We start from the raw sequence: 25,856 nt of genomic DNA, 5'->3' as shown, positions 1-25,856 counted from the left end.
GTATTGGTTGTCAGAATTTCACTTTTAGTGTTAATTTGCATAAACTATTGTCATTCTCTTCTGTCAGTCATCTGTGACATATAATTTGTACCTCCTCTCCCTTTTTCAATGTAAGCATTCATGAAACGGAAAAAGTCACCATGAAATTAGGGCACACCAGTTCATTGAAAATAAAATTATAGAAAAAAACAGACTGTTGTACAGTGAAACATATTACAATACAATTTACATATAGTTTGGGACATTTTATGGTATTTAACATGTAAATAGTTTGCACTTAAATGAAATGTTATAAATTGATTATTCTGTTTAAATTATTTGAAATGGACTCCAAATAATACAACAAGCAACATATTAATCTGTTGAATAATGGTATCATATGTGGGATATTCTAACCCACTAGTCTATGCTCTGCAACATCACTGTGCGCTGCTTTCATCAAAAACAACAGAATGGCTGCCGGAAAGCCTTATACGTGCTAAACATCACCCAGAAGTGTGCAAGAAAACTAGAAAAATAGGCCGCCAATCCATTTTTCCTATGTCAGTGGTAACAGAGGAGAACACTGCCAAAAAATATAATTTGGCTGCCCACAGAGGAAAATGAAACTATTTGAAAAAACAGTGCTGCATTGCAAGGGGAACCCAGACTGCTTTAAAAATCCATTTTATCCTTGGCTGTGGAAAGTGCAAAAATCATGGTTCCCAAACATCACAAAAGATCCAACATCTTTGTTGGGTGTTAAACATCACTTTATTTAAAGAATCCACTTAAACCCAATGTCAGCAGAAGTACATTTTATCAGAAGAAAATCCATATTCAAAGATGCTTGCATTGGAAAAATATGTCAGATATGGGCGCGGTACCGCCGCTCGCCTGTGTCAGAAACTGTCATTTACTTAACCTGTCAGTTTAAAACGTGTACAGTAAAATCAAAGTATGGAAAAGAAGAGACTTCCTATCAAAAGCAATATAAGGTGACAATTCAATCTCTATGTTTTAAAAAGGCTGGAATTAAGAGATTTGTGGCTATATTTGTAAAAATGTGAATTGTATTTTAGAAAAAGACTATTTTGAACATTGTTTTAAAAGTAAGTTAAAGCCAGCCACACTGAGCTTCAAAGACATTCCACAGTTTCTCCCAAACAAAGGAATGCTCCCTCCTGCTCTCTGCTGATGAACTGGCAGGGAGGTGTGAAAGGAAGTGGGAGGGGACTTTGGCATGTAGCTCTAACAGTAGACAAAAGACTCCCTTGACTGAAAGGAAATGCTAATTTGGGTGTCGGCAGAAAACAACTGCAGGCAGGAAGAAGCCTGGGACCGCTCTGGCCCAGCCAAACCTTGGGTGCAGGGACAGACAGTTTTGTTTATTCGGAGAGCACAGAAAATATCTTTTCAAAAAAGACTCATAGAAAACTGAACAAAATTTCTAAAAATCTATTAATATAGTGTTGTTAAAATGAAATTTCTGCTCACATTTTAAAATTACTCTGGAATTTATACGATATTCAGAGACAGAACTATCAAAATGTTGATTTTGTAGCAGTTGTGATAATGCTAAAAATATAAAACTTCACAGGAGTATGCCCAGATGTTATGTTCATGTATGGAGAAAAATGTGTACAGATCTGACACTAGGTAACCAACCAAAAGCGCAAAAAAATGTCAATTGTGAACCGAAAATCTTAAGAAGATGGGACTTGGACAGATACATGCCTTATTTAATTTGGGATGTAAATATGTATTATTAGCAAGTTGGTGAAATTGGAAATATGTTTTATATGAAAAACAGATTTTCTGTGTAGAAACAAAGGGGAGGTATTTTCCCGGGACCATAAACACAGCGTCATCATGACACATCATGACACACTGTTTCCTTCTCATATCAGGAGAGAGGGAATACCTTAACCAATAGGCTTCTTAGAGGGTTGGGCTTAGTATAATTAGCCTAACCACCCCTTTGGGAAATACATAAATAGGGACTGTTGAGGACCTAGAGGGACAGACACATTCACCCATCAACTGATTTACTGCCGAGGCGCTCTGCAGGAAGAACCCAGATCAAGACTCCAGAACCCTGAAAGCAGAAAGCCCAGAATCCAAAGCTGAACTCTTCTCAGCTGTCCTTTAAAATCTTGCATCCTGATTCTAACACCCAAACTTCCAATGGGCATAACAAATTCAACAGCCTGGCTGTGCTGTTTTTCTGCTTCTTGCCAAGAACCTTTGCTAGAACCCAGAGATCCAAACCAGTAGAGCAGAGCTGTAACCCAGAAACAACCCGTCAGATCCAGTCCAAGAAGCTGTGCAGAGACCCAGTGCCGTGCTGCGTGCAGAAACGGGTGCCTGAGTCCTGTCTGGTGGGCGAGCCGAATTCCAGTTCAAAACCTTTGACCAGATCCTGACGGGCCTATTCCAAAACCATAGTTGTGAGTATTTAGCATTGAACTGTCCATATCTTATCCTTAAGTAATCCAATCCAACCCATTCTATCATATCCAGAACTGCATTGTAAAACCTCTTTTGTCTGTCCTGAATCCTTCTCTCATCCATATAATCCTGTGATAATTGTAGTGATAAATCATCTTTGCCCTAATATATATTTACTGAAGAAAGGCAAGTGTTGCAGCGGGCAAAGATCAGACAGAGGCGCCTCTGGACTGGTGGCTGTACCGTTTGTATCTTGCATCTTCATAGCCCCTTAGTGTAAAGCCAATCCTTGTTTATAATATTCAAAAGCGCATCTTTCATTTGAAAATCTTGACTCTTTTGAGAAAAATCGACCTCTACTAAAACCTTCATTACTTCTGAACCGTCCATGATAGGAACGAAATTTAATATAACTCCTTATAGTTTTGCCGCATTCGTGCTTAATGCGCGCAGAAAAGTTTGCCGTGATTCAGCATTTGGCTCAATTTCATCCTATGTAAAATAGCTATTTCTTGCATTCAACCTATGAATTCAGTTTCCACTCTGCTAGTTATCCAATCATCAGTGCTAGTGTCTACCTGCAACTATTCAAAGTGGCTCCCACTAGTTCTGAATCCATTTTAGAGAATTAAATCAATTTTTAACATTTTTCCCATTCATTACAAAACACATTCAAAGCCTTCGACCTATTTTAAAATCATTCCTGTTTCTCTCTAAAGCTTGCTGGGGCAGTTGGGATTGAAACTGCATTTGTAGAGTGTTTATTCCTGAAACCTGTTTTCTTCCCTTCCATCTCTATATTGCACATTAGGGGGGATTGAGTAGTATCAGGGGGAAAGATTGATTATATTGCATTTGATTGAATTCATATCAAGTTTTATTTCTGTGCTGCATTAATCTCATATCATTGCATTTCATTGAACCCACACCCAGTTTTATTCTATGCTACATTATTCTTTTCATCCATGCTCCTATTGATTAAAGAGATTGTTGACTGTCATATCACCCAACGCTAATCAATGTATAAATATTAATAGTGTGATATCCAGATATTGTTCATAATTCATAAAAGTGTGATATATATATATACATATATATATATAATGTTCAAATCCATCAAATAACTCATTTAACTTTGCAAAACAGCCTTCTTCTTGTTTCAGTGAGACCGGGGGGATTCAAAGAGAGGGGCGTGATATAAGGGTACATCGTTCAGAAATAAAAGAACTTTAGACATAAATATATATAAATAAGGGCTCCAGCTGGGCATGACATGCTAGGCATTGACTTATGTGGCGTGCTGGGTTGAAACCACTTACACGTCCATAGTGATATATATAAATGTATTGTTTATGATCTATTTACATTTGTATAACATTACAATATTTTAAAGTCACAATTGCGAAAAATGTATTATAATATGATTAATTATTTTATACTGTATATTGATTTTTCGGTACTTTTAATAGGTGTGTAAAATTCAGAGGACCCATGATTCCCGCTTTCCTCCCAGAATTGATGGAAAACACAAATGGCAAGTATTCAAAGCCTGCATATCGATCAGGATTGCAAAGGCACCCTCTTGAGTCCCTCACACTCCCAACACTACTTAATCTTTATAGTCGCATACTACAAAAGTGCAATGGAATCCTAGTGCTTATATTAGGTCAACACATACACTTCTGTGTCATTATATGTAGATAGTCCACATATAACGGATGAACACACATGCATGCTAGTACAGTCAGTTTGCCCTGCCTAACTCCCTGCTTGTGGCATGCCCCACTCTCCCTTCGGCGTATTGTATCCTTGTGCATGCATTCTTTCCAGCAGACTAAGGTCTGGTTATCAACGGTGGGGGCATAATTGGCTTAGGACAAAGATTGCATGCTTTAGGAGCACTATTGTGGTGATTATGCGCAGTACAAAATTATAGTAATGTGGCATAACATAAATAATGTGGCATAACATAACTAACAAAATAGAGAACTGGTCAGTCAGCACAAATGGAACAAACAAAATGGCCACCAGCAGCTATCACTGCCTGTGTTCTGCTCTTGATAATGTCCCTCGCTTTCTCTGTCTCCCTCTGCCTTCCCCTTCATTTTCTTCTCTTGCGCCGTGTGTGGAATGCACAGTGGACTCGATAACCACGCAAATATGTCGCAGAATTAGATGAAATAAAACATTTAAGTGACCCCACTCCCTTAATGTAAAGCCTCGAAAAGCAAAACTAAAATAAGTAAACATTAAATCATCAAAATATATCACCTGCTTGTTCAGCACAAAAGATATGAGCGACATACGCGAAAAAGGCATGATACAGATTGTTTCGATCACTAGGTTGCCCTGTTCAATATTGCCTACACTAGCTGCAAAAGAACAAGTGCAAGTCTAGCTGGTATACTATCTAGCTTGCCTGGATTTTTGCAGGTCACCAAAGGCTTGTCTCTGTCAACCCTTTGACCTGGAAGTATCTGGTAATAACAGTAAAGAACGTTTGCATTGTTTTGGTTAAAGCAGTTTGTATATGATCCAACGTTTTGTGTACCTCTTTCCTGCACGTTTATCTTGTTAATATAAAATTAACATACTCACAGATCTGCAAAACCTAATTTCCCCACATAAAATGCCCAAAGCTAAAATACTTTACAACGTTGAGAACAGTGTGAAGTGTTACAATTGGCGTTATAAAGTGTATGGAATTGAAGAGCTGTAAGTTCACACACGGGTAACCATAAGTTCTTGACTTGTACCTCTCCTCTAAGTTACACTACCAACCTGCTGGTCATTTCTTCGTATGCTTTGGCCTTGTATGTACTGCATTAATATAAGGCAAAGACTTTTCCATGATACACAGACATGTTTGGTTGTCTTTGTGTCTTTGTTTCATTAAGTTCATCATGTTGCATCCTTGGGTCATGCTTTGGGTTCTTGAATCTAGACATAGAATAGTATTAGGTCTTTAATTGGAAGGTTAAAACAATAATGAAAGATTGTTAATACAATAGAATTACAATAATATAACAAAATAATATCAGTGATAAAACTCAAAAAAGATTATGGAAAACAACATGAATTAGTGTGACGACTTTCATCTTTCAGTGATAGAGCCCCTTCAATGAAGGAATATGTGTGAATAACTGAAAACTGGATAAGCCATATGAGGATTATCTTCACCTGAAACAGAACACCGCTCTATCCCAAATGAGACTTATTCAAGCAAAATATTGCAAATTCTCCATTGAACCACTAATTGCATATTATAAACAGAAGTACATTCCAACTATCCTGTATGGTTCTGAATCGAAAAAATGTTGAAATTATACCTATTGGGTGAAATATGAAAATCAATATTGGAAGAAGTCTTTACTACTTCCATTGTCTGAATCCAAGCCGGTAATTGAGTTGGGTCTCATCTCAGTGTTTGCAATTTACAAATGGAAGATATGTTCATTGTATAGAAAATGTATTCTGAGAGAAAACAATAATGGCTTACTCTTGATTCTAGCCAATTATCTACTAACATCTAACGAAACATTTGCAAGATCTTGGTGTGCGTTTGCAAGAAAGATTTTAAAAGGCGCAGAAATACCTGAATCTTTGTTGATACAAAACCCAAACAAGGCTAAAATCAAATTATGGCAATCGGATTGGATAAAGACAAGAGCAGCATGCATGAATATACAGAAATGTAATCGAAATTCGTTTGTAAATAAAGTTTATGGTCAGGTTGAAAAATACTTACAACAATCTCCCAATCCGAGTCATCGTCAGGATTTCATGAGGTTTAGACTAAACATATGGCCTACCAAGGAAATAATGTATAAAACATAATGTATAAATGGGGAAAAATCTCAGAAAATGATAATACATGTCGATTTTGTAATCAAATGCTTGAGACTTTGAAACATCTTATGGTGGAGTGTCAAATTTTGTTGCCATTGCACATTTTTTATTTTAAGCCTCTGTTTGAAGCTTATCAACAGTTATGCACTGAAGTAAGATGGTCGAAAATGTTTAATAGGAATTTAAAGTCTATGAGATATGCAGTTGTGAATTATTTGAATCATTTAAAAATTAAGGTCCATGGCAATAATGTAGAAGTTGACAGTGATACTACGGTGATTCATATTGCTGGACTCAAACCTTTCTTTTAGATTAATTGAATGAATGTATATATGATCAAAATGGAGTTATTATATGTATAATTCAACTTTTATGAGAATAATCTGTTTTCTATCCTTTTTCTACTTTTAATGCATTTTTCTATAAATATGTTGAGAGGTCTGATTAATTTCGTGACCAAAAAACAATTAAAAAAAAATAAAAAAAATACAAAAAAGAAGGAGTATACAGTGTAGGCAGATTTTTTGTCCAGCACAGAATACAAATATTTCTTAGCATAGACTATGGTTCTACAGTTGTTTCTTTCAAGTAGAGGAATTGAAAGCCTTGTCCTCGGAGTGTATGATAGCCGGCAGAAGAATAGAAAATGGGTAAGATCGACCTGAGATCTGTCTTCACAGGGACAAAGTGCACTAATGTGATGGCCATTTACATCTGAGCGTCGGCTAAAGTGGGTAGGGTAAAAAGTGAGCTGTTAGGCCCAACAGACCACACCTCACACATGGACTCAAAACACGTTGTGCATTTTTGACTTTTGCCTGATTGCAATCAAGTATGAAATAGTGAGAAACTGAATTCTTTTGAATCACAATACTGGGGTGCAGGTTCCTTCTATATGCCAAGAATCTCAACATCACCAGAACTGCATTCTGTTTATGTATACTAGATAGCGAATGCAAGTTTTCAGAGAGACCAAGGAATTCAATTCCTGTTTTAGTTGATTAAGCCAGGGAATTTTGGAGATAAAAAATGCTAGAAGTCAACAATTTCTTAATGATAGTGTGTCAGATGCAACGTTGAGTTTGACTATAATCCGATCCAAAATAATAAAGCTTTGATAATGCTTAGATTGCTTATATAGTCCAAACCAGCTTTCTGAGGTAGTAAATATGATGTGGCACTTTTACCAACTCCAAAAACATGTCCTAAAAAGTTGTTTTCTCCAATTTAGATCTGAGACACAGGAGAAATCCCCCACACTTCAGTCTTGAATGCACTATTTGATCTGGCCTGGTAAATGGGGAGGATTCCTGCCATATTTGGTAATCACAGCATTTGCTGTAGCGAATTTAGGGGAAGAACAGTCAGTGTGATCAAACAAGTTCAACATATTATTGAAAATGATTCCAAGACATGTAAATCTAGAAACCCACTTTGATTTCTCACTAGATGCATGATCTAGACATAGCAAGCATGGGCTAAAAGCTAGGCAAAGCATTTCAGTTGGCATCAACACATTTTAACCCATCCTTTCCACTCTCCTTCCTCTTCCTGGTTTTATACTGCAAAATGTGGAAGTATCCTGGATGCAACATGACATATTTGCAGGAGACCTCCATGCATAGAATCATCGGCCATATCAAAACAAGTGATGACAGTGGCCAGGGACTTGCATTTCCTAACCATGGTAATACAGCTATTTTGAGCATTTAGTCCCAAATGTAGTTTTGGGTTGGTGAGGTATGATAAATGTATCGTTCGGCCCACGGTCCTGTCTCTACAACGATCAGAATCTGTTTTTGGGCCGATGCCCCCAATAGTATCAAATCATGTCAACCTTGGAATGCAGTCTCTTTCTTCCCTTTGACTGTAAATTAAACTTCTAAAAATCTCCAAATATAGGTGGGGTCACGTTCCACTATCTCTTAAAATATATAGATACTGCTCAGGAGCTCTGACAAAAGTCCAGATGATTCAGGCTTTAATAAAGTCATGCTTAGTTCTATCACTTATTACTGAGGGCTTTGACTTGACACACAATCATACTTATATGCCATCTTCTTCCACATGCAAAAGCCTACCAATTTGAAAACATGTTTGTGTACTCAACCATTTTTAAATAAAGCTAGATCTTTGTTGTAATGTATACATCGCTTTCACGAGACGTGGCGTGACCAGACTTCTGTACAACAAGCATCAGATGGATAATTGGGTTGCAAGAGGAAGAGAGCTTTTAGTATATACATTTGTCCTCCTGGGTGTTCCAATATATGAAAGCCTAAATCTAAAGTAAAAATAGGAGCTTACAGCACCGAGTATGCCATTTAGTAGAAGGCCAAACACTCAAGTAGTTGGAACTGGATTGGTTGGCTCACATAAAAAATTACAGATTATTTGAAAACTCGAACAAGCATTGGCAAAGCCAACAGTTTGGGCTTTTGCGTAGGCAAGGCAAAGGCATTTGCCAGGCACTGCCTTTTTAGTATTAACTGGTCATCTATGGTAGCAGCTGAACATTTGTGAGAGTACCTGGGAATAGAACAGCAGTGCCTGGCATGCCTAATACATTTACACAAGGAAAAACTATTGGATTTGCTAATGCTTGTTTTTAACAGCAATTCTGTGAAGGACACTCATAGTGCTTATAAATTAAGTGGATGGAGGCAGATCTGGTTAATATATTGCTATTATACCATCAATGGGTTTACAGGTCCACTTAAGTTATAAACTCTCAGAAGACTACTTTGAAAAAAACAAACACTGGCAGGCACTTCAAGCACAACGTTTGTTGGTAAGGCTTGATAAAGCTAACTCAAAGAGATCCAAGGAGGATGTGTTTTGTGCAGAAAGGGGCAGGACGTGGGTGGGAAAGGCCATAGGGATTAGCATGGGTGGGTGTATAAATAACCAAACTACACCTACAAGCTGTGTGTCCCTCCTCATTTGCCATTTTTTCATAGATGTACTCTAATTCAATAGTTTCAGTTTATAGGTGGCCCTTGACTGCCAGGTAACATCCCAAATTATTAACGATTGAGGTCTGCTGGTCGCTATAAAACAGAACTTGTTATTCAACTTTTTATATATGTTTTTAATTCCCAGGAGATAAAGCAGTTTTTTGTTATCTCTTTGTTTGACAGGAATCCCCCTTACATTGTTACAGCACGGCTTTGTAACAGCAGAGCTTAATCAGTCGGTCTAAGCATGAATTTCCTTGCCAGCTGATTCCCTCAGAACGGGTGCTATGAGAGAAAGTGTTCATTTCAATATTGCTTCTTTTCTGGGAGAAGAGTATCTTCCCATGCAGGAGAACTGGGTCTGGATGAGGACCTTGAATGATCCTGTTCATACTTTTACCTTGGGGTAGGGATTTGCTCTAGGGGTCCTGGCTAAGCAATAACAAAGAGGTAATGGTTGGAATGTTTCGAATTAATATTAAACCTCTGGCAATTCTCTGGACAAACCCCCCCCCCCCCCCCCCCCCCCCCCCCCGATCATCGTTCTTTGCCTGCCAAGCCATTACAGAAAGGGGAAAGACCATATGCAAATCAGGCTTTTTCCCACCCCCAAAGGGGCAGTCCAGTCTGAACTGTTAGGTCACATCCATTCTGCACGAGCTGTCGCACTGGGGTCTGCCCACCCCTAGTGGTGAAAGAAGGCTGAATACCCATACGATTATCTCCTATTTTTGCTCGGGAATGCAATTAGCAAGGTCAGGAGATACATAGTAACTCTCCTCTAGGTCCAGCTTCCACTTCCTTGGTGCTGCCCCTTTCCACTTTAAAAACTCCACCTTCTATCCCAAAGGTTGGGCAGGGGACTTTATCACAAAGAACAAAGCACTGAGAACTCTTGTTCATTTTGTCACCCGTGTACAAGGGCAGCATTCCAGAGAACCCTACATGCATTTACAAGAGAAGGCCAAATACTGAGAATCCTACATACGTTATTTAGGCATAGATGATGGGTAAGCGTTGAGGGTTAAGGGTTGGAGAGGAATGGATGTATTGGGAATTCATTTGCTGCTTTAACAACAGCTATTTGCTTCGGAGAAGCCAAGCCTCAAACTCACTCTTTTGCAAGAAGCTCACTGCTTCCCGTCAAATCTGATTTTGTTTCTATTGTACTTTCTTTTGTGAGCAAAAGTACATTGTTCCTCCCTCTATAAATAAATAAATATATAAATAGTTGCTGCATTAGCCACCAATCGGACCTCCTTTCATCCCTCCATCATACCCAGCAGCTTTGTTTCATTACATCACAGTGTGACCACGTGATTGGACAAGTGACCAACCAGCACCCCATAAGGACTTCCCAAACTGGTTCACTCACATATGCAGTCCCCCTCAAAAACGACCTCAAAACACTCATCCCAGGGTTCTGTGGAGTACAGTGCATGCTAGACATCATAGATCTGAAAGAATAGAAAAAGATACCTAGCAAGGAGAGAGAATGATAGGCATGGCGAAAGAGGAAAAGGCAGCATGCATACTGGGGAGCTGAGGGCAAGAGTCTCCCTCAGCTCCTGCACTCAACATCTCGGGTAGGTCTTGCACTTGCATCCCCTGGGTACGTTGCCCAACCTAGGTTTAAATGGGTCCCTGGACACCCTAGATAGGGTCAAACCCATGACCCCACTACACACATCCACCCTTTTTGTGTTTGGTCCCCTTCTTCCTGGTATAACTTCCCCTGTTCCTTGGAGCACTCATTCTCCCCAGGTAATTTTGTAGCAGCACCCTGTGGCAGGCTTGTGACAGGTGCCCATCCTAGGAAGCAATGTATATTCAACTCTTTTTGCTATCCCGTATTGTGTATCAAGGTTGTTCATGCTCTTCCAGGGTTATTCCCCTTTTCACTATCCAGGTGTTTTCCTAGACCCAGGACAGTTTCTCCAAACCATCTATTCTCTCGAGACGACTCTGTGGTTCTTCCTATAGTCATCTTCAATGGCCCCTCTTGGAGAGTATACAGAAAGAAAAGAAAAGAAAAATAATGAATATATGGCACTCAGTCAACTGTTATGGAGTGCTAAAGTGAAAACTGTGTCAGAAACCTAGGCTCTGTGCAGATGAACTAGAGGTGAGATGATGTTCTATGCTGTATCGAAATATATCTATAGGGCCTCACTAAAGAGAAGTGAGTTCGCAAGTTTGTCAGGCATGGAGAATTATGCATAAGATGGGTGAACTTTTATGTTCTTTACTGAGCTTTTATATTTATAACGCAATGTTATTCAACATGCTGGATTGATGTGCTCATTATATATTGTTCAAAATTGGATTACCTTTTTAATGATTGGTATTGTAAATTATTGGCTGGGTGTATTGTAATCAGCTCCAAGACTTATTGTCGATTAAAGCTTGATGATGAAATGAATAAAGATAGTACATTTTATTGCAAGATAAGACTGATTATGAATTGGATAAAGTTGGTCTCATGCTTATTACGTCACACTGTCATGATGCCTACCCCCGGGGACCCAGACCAAGTCCAGCAACCCCGGAAGAAGGCATCAAGTTACCCCAAGCAAGCCCAACAACCCCCGCTAGGGGCTATTTGGGTGCAGTCCTGGTGCCTATGGTGCCAGGCTCATACGGAGAGTCAGCCCTGGCGGCATAGGCACCAGGCTCATAGATTAAAACTTACCTGATGCAGACCATGTTGCAAACTTACCTGATGCAGACCATGCTGCAAGAGCTCCAAGCCAAACGAGGCTTGGAAGGGACTATTTTACCTAGGGACTATTTTTTTACTTGGGTGGGGCTGGGGAGGAATACTTACCTGGGACTACTTTGGAGGCTATTTAAACCACACCTGAAGAGTAGCACACACTTCGCGTTATTCTGAATCCAGCAGCGTAACGCTCACTGTGCCTGCAAGTCTGCTTCCAGTCTTCTGCCACGCCCGCCTCGAGTTTGGAGCTCCTAGAAAAAGGGAGAAAGAAGGAGAAAAGTTTAGAACAAGAGCAATACCTTTGATCCTTACCTGAATTCCAGATCCATCGCGACTTCGAGCTGGAAGAAAGAAGTTATTTTATGCGTGTCGCCTCACCTGCTGCAGCGCCACGCTGAACTCACCGGCATTCGCAGCATCTTCACATTTCACTGCATCCTCCTGCATGTTCCCGCCGCACTCCGGCACCTAAAGAGAAGACAAGAACAGCAAGGTGAGCCAAGGGACTACACAGAGGAATACCCCCCACAGACTTACCTGATTTTACCACCGGGGGTACTATTCTTCTTCACGGGTCGGCGCAGCTTCCACTGCATCCTAGCTGAACCCCGGTCCCTAAGGGGAAACAAAAGGACAGCAAGGTGAAACAAGGGACTAACAAGGGGAACCCTCCTCACCACAAAAGACTTACCTGATTTTACCGCCAGAGGCATTATTCCCTGAGACTTCATACTTTCTCTCAGCGCCTGAATAAGGGAGAAAGCAACAGGTTACATATGGACATTATTTTATCGAACTGTGTTGGATAATACAAATCCTTACCAAAACATTACCGGTTGCCACGAGGAACTCTTCAGTAGGGTCAAGCTGCAACCTGCAAGGAATTGGACGAGAGTGAAAGTCAGGCATTTGAACTCTTACGAACTACATACTTACGGCGTAATGACGGGAATATCAGAGTCAATATTGTCCTGGAACTCACCAATTCCTTCGAGCCAGTGAAGCAACTGGTTATCTACGTGCCCCAGCGCTCAATGCAGAATGGAGAGGTCATCTTTTCAAATCATCAGGTGAGACTATAAGAGGGGACATCCAAGGTGATCAGTGGGGAGAAAAGCGGGGTGGGGGGATTTACGCTCAACTCCATGGTGGTTAATTCCCTTTCTCCGTTTGCAGAAGATTAGTCCTACGGGCCAAGCAAACGAAGCTTGGTGGGCCAGTCCAGTCCGTCATCTCGGCCCTACGCGTCACATTGATGGAGACCGCAGCAGTCCTGTCCAGATCAACGCCTCTGTGGGAGCCAGATGAGCGTAATACACACCTCATTCCATTAAGTTGTTCTCTTTTAGCAGACACATTAGACACTTCCTGATCCCATTTGGATTTGTCCCTACTGGTTTGTCTATGGACTCATTTGAGCAGGCACTTTATGAACTGGATTGAAAATGTGTTGACCAAACAATGTTACTATGTCAAGGACGAAGGCATCCAACTTTGTTGTAGAATGAAAAAAAAATCCTGAACCAGTATGTACTAAGGGACTGCACATAAGTGGCCAGAAGTCAATATGTTGTAGAGGTCCAATGCCCCTCATCAGAGATTTGCAGACCGAAAGTCATCATTAACAGAAGTGAATACTAAGAAAAAACTTTTTTAGTAATAAATGGGTTTGTTGATTTTGCTCGAGGTGGGATACCTGTACAAAAAGGCCCAGTAGTTTTGTTCTTGAATTTTCCTGGGATGGGTTACTGTTAGGAAAGATTTCCAATTATAGGTAATTTTCCTTCCAATTGTGTACCCCTCAACTTTTTTCTGTTGTCTGACCACCCGAGACTGACTTTTGCCAGTGGAGCCAAGCCCACTGCTGTACTCTGCTGGGCTTTTCCTCATTTTGTTACGGGGAAACTCAAATGCCCATAGTACAGTCAGTACTGGGAGACTTTGTTTCCCTTAGTCTTTCACTTTGTTGTTATTTCTTAGTAACATTTTATCAGTGCACACAAGTACCTTACATTACAGTGCACTGGGGTCCTCTTTTCAGCCTAAAAGATTTTTTGGTGAATGTACAGAGCTGGTGACAGCTGTTACTTTTGGTGTTTTTTCAACCTTTTTCAATGGTCCAACACAAGATTACTGTGTTTGGCCCAGGACAGTGGCCAGTGCCTAAATTGGCCATGCCAAGAGGTCCTTTGTTCTGTCCTTTGGCAATCCTGTCCCTTTGCCTTCCCCAGGTCAAGCAGACCCGGAAAAATTCCTTATTTGGTCATGCAGACCCCCGCACAAACAGAAGATTTAGATGGCTTCTGCATGCCTTGTTTGTGTGCCTCCAGGATGTGGGCTGGAGCTGTCTAGTTCCAATACACATCCTGGGTGGCAGGATGTCTGGTGTGCTGGGGTGCTGGGACCACCGTGGTTCGTGATTGGTCCACCTCTGGAATTAATGTATGTGAGCTGAACTCTCATTGGTTTATCTTTGTTTTGGCACAAAAGAGATTTTGGAGAAGAGAAGACATCAGGCACCCATTCCAGGTCAATCTTCTGAGGTCACACCAAACTTAGTAAAGGAGCCAAGTATCCTGAATCAATGAAGCAAATCTGTGGAACCACTGGTGACCCCCTGGATGGTTTGGCACCCTGAGCACAACGTTGTCCTGTCAGACCCCCTGTTTCTGATCAAACCTAGAGGGCCTGCAAGGGCACTTCGATCCATTGGAATAGTGGGACCAACCACTCTCGGCACTTCCAACATAACCTGTAAGCAAGACTATTCATAAGTGTTCTTGGAACGCCCACTGAAATTACCAGCTTGTACAGGACCTTTGCCCTGGAACCGCCACTGTCTTGAGTTTTAACTTGAGCCTTTGGAAACTGTAAGCTCTGAGTATAAGGCACTCTCCCGCTGAGTTTTGTACACCTTGCATTCCTAGGTCTGGAATTTGGAGAGTCCGCCTGAACCCGAGCATAAACAGTTATTTTGTCGCCCAGCTGTGGTGATGAACTTTGTGGGTGCCTTGCTGCTGTGCCTCACTGTGTCCTCAGACTCGCTGCTACAGAATTAGCCTGATCCCTTCATCAGGAGCAGAGAAATTGCCACTATCCCGCCACAGAATCATCCCTAGAACGCAGACCCTGAAAGCTGCAGAGCCGTGCAAATACAGGATTTGAACCTGTGACCAATGTGGACTTGACTGCCAAAGTGCGTCCAGAGTGCGGCGAGGGTCGGTGAGTCCTTTGAAACCCTTACTGGTGGCCTCTTGCACATCTATCCATTTTTACGCACAAGTGTCCCCTGAGGACCACTACTCTTTATCGAGAGCCTGAGCTACCGAGTTATTCCCAATTCTTGGATCCTGTTCTGCCCTTTTGGCGAGACCCTCCTCGAATAGTGGGAACGTATTCTTCACTGACTCACCCACCTTGCTGAATCACTACAGCCCCATGAAGAAACCCCATTTTGACTTAACCGAACAATCGCATGAGTCATACATGTACTTTTGAGCTCAAGACTCCTCACTTCTTAGGGACTAGACTGCCTCTTAGTTAGAGTTTGAATTGTGAAGGACTGCCTAAACAATATTCACATTGTGTGACCCCTTTCTTTGCAGGTTGTGGATCAATACTATGCCCTATTCCTTTAGGCCATTAGTTACTGTTTATATGTTTGCTAGATTAGTGTTGTGTTGGATTTGTTATTACTACTCAATAATTACTTGGTGTATGACTTTGTGGTTTTGTTTACTGTGAGTGCTCATTGTGGGCTTTCAATCAACCTCACGCCTCCTGAGACCTAGGGGGTCATTACGAGGTTGGAGGTAGCCATGGCGCTATTAGCGCCATAGCTAGCCCCTTACCGCATACCGGGTCTGGGTTCCCATTCCCATTCAAGCCCCCATAGGGATCAATGGGAATGGGGGCCATGCTAACAACTGACCCGTTGTTAGCATGCTGGTCCTTTAGCAGCTCCCACTAAGGGCGCCTGGTAAAACCAGCCACCCTTAGCAGGACCGGCAAAAGGACCTCGTAATGCGGCGGTAAGGGGTCAACGGCACGGGCACCTTTACCGGTGCCGTTAACCCCTTACCTCCAACCTAGCAATGACCTCCCTAGTCTTGAAAGCTGCCAATGCTACCGTGATTGGTATGGCTTGTCCAGAAGGTTACCCTGTTCCAAGAAACTAGGCTGGCCTTCTGAACCTCTGCCTACCAGGTCAGATTTCAGAAATCCACATTAACAGTGCCCTGTGACCTATGAATGTAAGGCTCTCTAGGGTGGGTCTTTACTACTGGGCCTGATTAGGAGGCTGGCGGAATGGGTTTAATGGTGCCGGAGCCGTTTAACACATTCCGCCCTATTACGAGGTCCCCTTGTGGGACCCGCTCTGGATGTCTGGTCAGACCAGACGTCCTTTACGGGTCCTGCAAGGGGACCAGGGAGCTAACAGCGGGCCCATTATTAACGGGCCCGTTGTTAGCTCCCTCCCCATTCCCATTGAGCTCTATGGGGGCTCAAATGGGGATGGGAATGGGGATGGGTAAATTGAATGAGGAATTACCGGGTCCTCCAAGGTTAAAATGGACCGGTAATTCCTCATTCAAGGAACCCGGACCCGACTTTGGAGGCAGCCGTGCCCTTATTAAGGGCACGGCTGCCTCCAAAGTCGTAAGGAGGCCCAGTGTGATTAGGTCCTGTTAGGTGCCTGTTCCTATGTTTCCTTGGCTTGCAAGACAAAAAATCAAGTTACCTCTGGTATCAACCAAGATTGACACATGAACCTCGCTTCTTTGGCAGTTGTCTCTTTTAATCCTAAAGTTTCTACATGAATCATTTTTCTTTCCTCGGGTGTCTGGTTACGTATTGGTAACAAGCCCTGTCCTTGGTTGACGGCTTAGTTCTTTTCAGGCTTGCTGATCTTCTCTTTGGTAATATAGGCCCCTACTTCTTCTGAGATCATGCTCAAAGCTTCCTGTGGAGGTTACACCTTAATTTATTAACAAAGAGGGGGGCAGAATGAGTCAGTCCTCTACATAGGGAGGGACTCTTTTTTTGTATTTATATTTATTTGAAGAACACTCTTATTTGGTTTGAGTTTTTTTCACATGTGTAACACACTACAACCCTGAAGCTACTATGTACTAACAGGCCCTAAATGGTCAATAAGAACAGAACATGTGTGCTTTAAAAAGTACCGTTTTTAATTTATTATGAAACTCCAGTAGGTCAATGATGGATTTTGTATATTCTGGGAGCTTATTCCATAACTTTGCTGCCATACCAAAAGATGCTTCCAAGACTATGGGTCACCTAAACCTGAGGATCAAAATCAGGTGTTACTTGGCAGAACAAAGTGAACAACCAGTGCAATGTCATTTATATGTAGATCCTCGTTCCAGTCACCAAACACTCATGCCATGGCCATTGACAAGAAATGGGCAGTCCCTAACAATCTGCTGATGCCAACAATCCTGCTGTCATCTGGTATTGCTCTTCCCTCAAGATTCAAAAATCCCAGTGAGGATCATCTTTAACATGCTCTCCACAACCTAATTAACAGTGACCTCCTCCAGAACCCTTTTGCATCTGTATTCTGCAGCAGACACTGAAAAGAATCACACCTTACACATGTCTCCAATTCTCTGAGCATGCATGCATGGATTGGCCACTAGCTTTCTAATCATTCCTTCTCCATGACATGAAACATAGCCCCCCTATTCATATCTCTTTCTCTCTCTCTCTCTCTCTCTCTCTCTCTCTCTCTCTCTCTCTCTCTCTCTCTCTCTAACTCTCTCTCTCTCTCTCTCTCTCAGTTTCCCTCAAGGCTCCATCCCCGCTATCTACTCTCCATCATTCACATCTCTTTCCACAGAGAACTCATCTCCTCCTTTGGGTTCTCCTATCACTTCTTTGAGGTCAACACTATCATCTCCTTGACCTTCCCTACTTTTCCTAAACACATCTCTGATTTCCCTTGAGCACTCCATCTCTAGAATTCACTTTCCTGTCTAATGCTTAACTTCTCAAAGACATAAGTCACCTTAATGCCCCGCTCCTTACATCACCTACCATGGTTTCACAAATCTGCTCTCCCCCTGCACTTCCCTAAGGCATGCCCATGTTGGCTCCTTATCAAAAGCCTTCTCAATCTTCAAAATGTCCTCATTGCCCCAACAACTGCCGCTAGGATCAATCTGCTTAGCATCAAAAAACTCTGCCCCTCTCATCGCCTATCGTTCCACCAAAACCCTCATACTAACTTTGGTGCTCAGTTGCCTTGACAAGTGTGCTACCCTGCTATTTGGCCTCGAGCTCTAATTCTTGACAAATTCTGCTTGACAAAATGCTAACATTTGTTGCATGCACCCTCTATAACCTTCCCCTCGCGTCTCCTCTTTTCTAACACTGTGTCCATGCTGGATGGTTCTGAGTAAAAAATATTTCTATTTTAAAATTGCTATTTATTTCTACAATGGCATTCATGTGATCTACAGCTCCAGGACCTGGGAAAGCGATCTTCCACTATTCTGGTCCCTGCAACCTATGATCTAACACTTTTTTAAAAACTCACCTCCTGCATTTTCTTGCTTCACTTGTGCTCTTTCTCCTTTCTTGTCTCTGACCACTACACCTTCCGACTACTGACTACCCTGTCTCTATCTCCAAAGCACATAGGACGATTCTCCTGTCTCTGTTGTCTGTATTGTGTATTTCACAACAATTACCAGTTGCTCTTTACTTTTCACTCAATTGTAAGACACCTATTGCGGAAATGCACCCAAGACCACTGTTATTGTTTTTTGTTTTTCTGTCTGAAACACATATTCTTTAAATACATAAAACCGCCAGAGAGAGGTTGAATAGAGGAATCTTAAGGGAGTATGTTTGACCCAATGAGAACCTGAGGGACCTCTGATGATTCTTCCAAATGAGAATGTGAAGATATGCATCTTCCAGACCTACTGCTCTCAGATTATCCTCAACATAACCTAACAAGATGGCATGTTGAGAAGACTGCAGAAGATCTGTTTTTGACTAAATAACCTAGCCTCATCAGGCTCGGCACAGTCTATAAATAGACTGACAGGCTTTTGACATTAAAAATATTGGGGTAAAAGCCTCAATTCTCATACGGTGTTCCTTATATAGTCGATTTGCTATGTAGCAGCTGTTGAATCCATTTAAAACAATGTCTAGCCATTTTCCTTGACATAGGTGTAGAAATGACCTTGGAATATGGATGGAAAATGAAAAATACAATAGCATGTTTCCCTGTTTATTCTCTTGGACACACCACTATTTGCACAAGGATTGATGCTTATGTAATCCAAGCTCTAGGACAGGGCCACACCTCGAGGAGCTGCAGCCTACCCAATTGCCCGATCTACCAAGAAGTACACCCTAGAAGCAAGAAGCAGGGCATTACCAGTGGAGTAAGTCACAAGGTGAATGAATGGTACGTAAGGAAGTTAGTGGGGTTGTGGAGACAAGGGAGCACCATCAGAGGGAAGCCCTGAATGGTGTATGCCCTCTCCCTAGACATGGAAGACCCCCAGTACTCCAAAACCTATCAGGATGGGCAGTTCCAGCTCTGGGCACCACTAACTGTCAGATCAGCAGGTTTACTGGTTGTCAGGTAATAGAAATCTGGACGGAATTCTTTCCAGGAGTAGGGACACTGGAAAAGTGGAGAAGAAGGAAATGGGAGCAGGAGGAAGACACAACGCCCCCAAGGAAGAGAACACTGAGCATCTAGGCCTCAGAAAATGGGAAAAGCCAGGACCGGCTGAAGCAGGAAGAGGGCTGTAAACTAGTAGGGCTGGCAAGGAACATCCCCTGGGTCACACAGTCTTGGATACAGCAACACACAACTAAAGGATATTGCCATTTGGTGGACTAGCATCCGCACAATTAAAGGCATAGGTCCAGGAAAGCAAAGTAGGCACACAGGAAAGAAAGAAAGAAAGAAAGAAAGAAAGAAAGAAAGAAAGAAAGAAAGAAAGAAAGAAAGAAAGAAAGAAAGAAGAAATTAATTGTGTATGCCAAGAACAGCTGCTGGTGAATATGGAGGGAAGGAAAATATGACCACTGTTTCAGCATGGTACGAGTGAGTGGGAGATCACTGCTGTGTATGACCAAAATGGTCGCTGGTGTACAGTTTGTTGAGGAAGTGGAAGATTAGAAGATGGTGTAGAGTCGCCAGAGGATAGTGTAGACTGCTAGTCATGGCCTCCCTGAGGAGAGTAGCGAGGAGGACCCATGTCAGGGCAAGAAGGGTAGCCCTGTATTCCAGGAGAGACTGTTGTGGAGAGGCAGGGAGTTAAGTCCTGAGGTGCAGTGAGCCTTCATCAATGCGAACAAGAGTGTTGCAAGATGCACACCATTGCAACCATGCCTCTTTTGAGCTACCTACTGCACATATCAGAATGTCCCCTGCCCTCGACCCAAACAAAGGGCTGCATGCTCTGGTTGCCTGCTACCTGCTATGCCATCCTAAATGTTGCATTCAACCTTCCTCTGTTCAATGCTTTTGCTCTTTGTCATGTGAATAGCATATTGTTTGGGGGAGAAATTGAGTTTGCTGAGAAGGGCCTGGATTGGGTATATAGATATCATTTTATAATGGGTTATGTACAACGCACTGACAGGGTAATTCATAGAATCCAGCGCACAAGTAGCGCACGCGGCTGGCGCACAGCGTGCGCCTGCGATAGTCTGCGCCAGGCACGTGCACTAAAACTGATTTCCGCGCACAGCGTATTCATGGATTTCATGCTCCCAAACCAGCCGTGGCGCAGAGAATCGCAGCGAGCCTGCAGCAGCGCCAGTAACGCCCCCAAGAACGCCCTCGCGCAAGGAAAAGCCATCAAAATCGCTAAATCATCGCTAAGGGCTGCGCTAACCCTGGACCACTTCACAGGGCAGGCAAACAAGGAAAGCAAAGCGGGCAATCTTCAAATCAGGAATACGCGGGAAGTTCTACACGCGACTAGGCAGGGAACGTGAATTACAGGGGTACGCGGGAATTATCACACGCGAACAGCCAGGGAACGCGTATTACAGGGGTACGCGTGAAGTAGAACACGCGATAGGCCAGGGAACGTGTATTACAGGGGTACGCGGGAATTATCACACGCGAACAGCCAGGGTGCGTGTATTACAGGGGTAGCGGGAAGTTCAACACGCGATTGGCCAGGGTACGTGTATTACAGGGGTACGCGTGAAGTAGAACACGCGATAGGCCAGGGAACGTGTATTACAGGGGTACGCGGGAATTATCACACGCGAACAGCCAGGGTGCGTGTATTACAGGGGTAGCGGGAAGTTCAACACGCGATTGGCCAGGGAACGTGTATTACAGGGGTACGCGTGAAGTAGAACACGCGATAGGCCAGGGAACGTGTATCACAGGGGTACGCGGGAATTATCACACGCGAACAGCCAGGGTGCGTGTATTACAGGGGTAGCGGGAAGTTCAACACGCGATTGGCCAGGGTACGTGTATTACAGGGGTGCGTGGGAATTATCACACGCGAATAGGCTGGGTGGGCCCTCACAGGTGTACCCTGTACACCCTCCACGGCCCCTGCAGGCAGCCCACAAAACAGGGGACTACCCTGCACACCTGATCATGTCCCCCTGCACCCCCATCCACCAGGGGCACCCTCCACCAGGCCCCCACCCATGTCTCCCACCACCCCCACCCCCCAGCAGTGCAGGGGCACCTGCCAGCAGGCCCCCACCCATGTCTCCCACCACCCCCACCCCCCATCCACCAGGGGCACCCTCCACCAGGCCCCCACCCATGTCTCCCACCACCCCCACCCACCAGCACTGTGGGGCACGTGGCCAGCAGGCAGTCAGGCAGCAGCAGATGGCAGGTGGGAGCGTGCTCAGGGCTCTGGGGGACTGTAATTTGGCCTCCTGGCCAGGAGCGTGGTCTTTCGTGTTTGAACGCGTGGACAGCCTGATAGGGAGTGATTTTGCACGTGAAAACCCCACACTCAGCGAATCGCGCGAAAACCCGTCACCAGCATATGTGCGTCTATAGTTACCTGCACGGGCAGTGTCAAAGCGTGTGATTGGTGAAAATGGATCTACACGCAGGAGTGACAAAGCGTGTGATTGGTGAAAATGGATCTACACGCAGGAGTGACAAAGCGTGTGATTGGTGAAAAGTGAGCTACACGCAGGAGTGTCAAAGCGTGTGATTGGTGAAAAAGGATCCACACGCAGAAGTGACAAAGCGTGTGATTGGTGAACATGGGCCAAGCACGTACACGCCGTAAGTGACGATGTACGTGTGGGCCTGTATATAAGGTAGTGTAGAACACCATTTCCCTGTATGTGCTTTTCGTGGAGATCGAGTGGGTGAATTCTGTACTTCTTGTCGTTTCACACGCGATTTACTTCACGGCGTTTCCAGTTCGTACTCCCTGTTACCTCTGACAGCTTTTTCTCTTTTTCCTCTTGTACTGGTTTACCTGGGCCTGTTCCCTCAAACAGTGTCCCCTTCTACTGTTGTCCTGTCTCCTCAGACAGCGTACACATCTTCTTTTGGCGGGGGTGTTGCCAACCAAACGCGCTCATTTTTCACGCTCTTTTACCTGGCAGACGGTGAGTCACGCACGTATCTAACTTCTGTGCTTGCCCCGTGTGTAGCCTACCCCTTCAGAGGTCATTCTAGGCTGCGTGTGACACGCATACGTTCATTGTGTTACTGGATGCCACAGCGTAGTGCAGGGTTTTCCATCAGCACATGTGGTCTAGGAGGGGTATTGTGCACGTTCCTTAACTTTTCTGGGGTGCCTGTGCGTTGCGTGACCCGTCATCTTTCCCCAGGGGTGTCATATAGCCTTGCCACTGCACTAGGGTACGAATACCATCTGGTACCCAACCCCTTTGACACCCAATTGCCCAGGACAATTGTGCACACCGACTCCCATACGCACAATAACATCAGTGCCATGGTTGGGAGGCGTGCAAGCCGTAAGGGTGGCAAAGGTGGCCGAGCCACACGTGGTGGCCGTGGAGGATCCACTAGGGGACGTGGTTGTGACTTGCAGGGTGCCCCTGTCCCCCCCAGTCTGGAGGACCAGTCAGGGACACCCATGCCCCCCCCCCCCCAGTTGAGGGTCATGTGGCTGATACCAACCCTGATCACCCCTTGTCGGACCAGCCCATTGTGGCACCAGACCTGTCCGAGGGTGATCCCATCGCTGACATCCAGGTCAGCAGGTCCACTACACGTGCACCGGTGCACATTGGTGTCATCAGGGCACGCGCATCTATGCCAGATAGGTCATCTGCTGGCCCCCGTAGCCAGGGTGTGGCTCCATCCACCCCACCTCTCATACACCCTGCCAAGACTGTGTCGGTCCTAGTTCATGCACCTCAGATCAGGCCTGACCCCATCCCACTACCCCCAATGCCTGCACCTACTCCCATGCTGAGTGTGCAATCCCACACACCCAGTACTGAGTCCACCACGGCTCCTGCCCCTAGTGTCCACAGCGGCGTAGGACACTCTGGATCCCCACCCCCTTCCAAGCGCAAGAGGAAGAGTGCACGTCCGGCACAGGCTGATGCCCCAGGCACGGCTGCACAGTCCGGCCCATCAAGGAAGCCAAGCTTCACAGACGCCGAACTGAATGCACTTGTTCAGTATGTGTCAGATCATGATAGGGAAATGGTCATCGTTGCAGGGTCCAAGACCACACATGCCAGACGCCAGGCACACTGGCAGACCATTGCTGACAGAATAAGTGCCCTTGGAGTAGTGAGGCGCACAGCTAGTGATTGCCAGAAGTGCTGGAATGACCTTAAGCGCAGGGCAAAGGATAAGCTGGCCTCAAGTCATGCCGCAACCTTGGTGACTGGAGGTGGGTCCCCAGCACAGGAAATAGAACTCACACCACACGAGTCCGTAGCTGGATCCTACGTCACCGAGGGACAACTCCAAGGTGTGGGAGATCTCCCTGATTACGAGGCATCATCCGGTGAGTGCACATGCATGTGTGTATTATCCATGTGCATGGTGTGTGTGTGAAGCATTCATGTTGGGTGCCTGTCAAGGGGGTGTGTGGCAGAGTTGATAGTGGCACCCATGTGCCTCATCCAGTATGTTCAGTGCAACACCATCTGCCCACAGCACTATCCCAACTGGCAACAGTGCACATATGGCCCTACACCATGGAAGTTGCCCTTGAATTGTCATTTTGTCACTACATTGTTGCTCATACTCCCCTGTCTATTCATCTGATGTCTTACATACCATTCCTATACTTTCCCCCAGCCAATCAAGTTTCATCTTCACATGCCTGACATGCAATGATACCACATGCTAATGCGTCCTCTGTATATAAATGCCAACCAACATGCTGTCATACTGTGGATGTTGCCTTGACATCCACCTCCTACCTGTGTGCTTTGGTACCGTCTGGTTTCGAGCCCCATTCCCTCACACTCCATGCTGCTCTTCATGGTCTATCTTCCCTGACTTCTACAGTTCAGACCATCGTGCCCTACTCACGACACCTGCTTGCTAACAGTCAAATGAGGGCACCCTGCCCTCCAATGCGACCCACCCTATTGCTGACAAGTGCATCTGAGCCTACTCAAAGCTAACTCTCACTGACATCTGCTCATACATGCCTTTGCCTGTCCCATAGACCCTTCACATGGTCCCTGTCCTCTCTCCTTGCTCCTCTTCCACCATCAATGGTGGGACCCGTTGGGGTGTACTCCTGGCCTCCTTCCAATCCTCAGAGGCCACAATTGATGTGCATGGTAATGGGAGCATCTCAGTCCAAGGCCCTTAGGCCAACCTCATTCTCCTTGAGAAATGCTACCCACATCTCATCAACTTCCTTTCCTCTCCTGCTGTCCCCCCTCCTCTCTCCTCATCAATCCTGCACTGCCTCCCTGCACCCTCCCATGATCCTTCTCCGCCTCCCACTCCAACTCCTACACATGCTGCACCTCTGATCTCTAGCACTCCCCGTAAGTCCTCCAAGGCTGTCAACCTCCTCCACAATTACACTCCTTTCACTGCGGCTGCATCAGGCATTCCTCCGATATCTGTCACTTACATGAGGTTATGCACCTTGACATCCTTGGTCTCATGGAAACATGTCTGACGGCCAGCTCTGTCTGCATCCTTCACACACTCCTACCTGATGTTCAGGAGACCCTCTCCCTGGCCCGCCACTACTGTGCAGGGGGGGTGTGCCCTTGGCTTCCCTGAGGGTATTCCTGCCACTGTCACTCCTACTTAGACCTACTCCACTCTGGAATGGCTTGTGTGACGTCTCTCTCTACCACACCTTTACATTCACAAACTGTGCGTACTGTGTCTGGGAAAACTGGTCAAATGTACTACTTCCTTTCTGAGTGTCCTCACCTCTCCTCCTCACTCATGTCCCCAGACACAGAAATCCTCTTCCTTGGTGCTGTACGCATCCACCTGCATGCTTGTTGACCCCCCCACGTGACCTTTCTGTGACCTCAGCAACTCCCTCTCACCCTCTAGACTCCCGTCTGTCCCTACTCATTCTGCAGGGCACACTCTTGATGCTCTGATCTCATCTGACTTTCCCCTCTCCGTCCATCTCTGCACTCCTCTCTCCTGGAGTGATCACATTCTCCTCTCCTCCCAGCTCACCCTCACCACCCCACAGGCAAAGCCACCCTCACCACTGTCACACACCTTCTTGGTATTCCAACCCATGAAGTGTGTGTCAGTCGAGGCTCATGCTGCCAAGATCTCCCCCCCATCCAGCTCCCCCTTAGGCTCACTCCCATCCTGACAGGGCCCACTCCATGCTCCACTCTATGTCAGGTACACTGGATGTCTTTGCCACGGTCATGACCACCTGTCTGAAGCCCCATGCCAATGCAGAGTCCTGGCC

Source organism: Ambystoma mexicanum, chromosome 10 (assembly GCF_040938575.1).
Source record: "Ambystoma mexicanum isolate Mex_15411 chromosome 10, UKY_AmexF1_1, whole genome shotgun sequence".
Classification (NCBI taxonomy): domain Eukaryota; kingdom Metazoa; phylum Chordata; class Amphibia; order Caudata; family Ambystomatidae; genus Ambystoma; species Ambystoma mexicanum.
Note: the sequence above shows the minus strand (reverse complement) of the source record.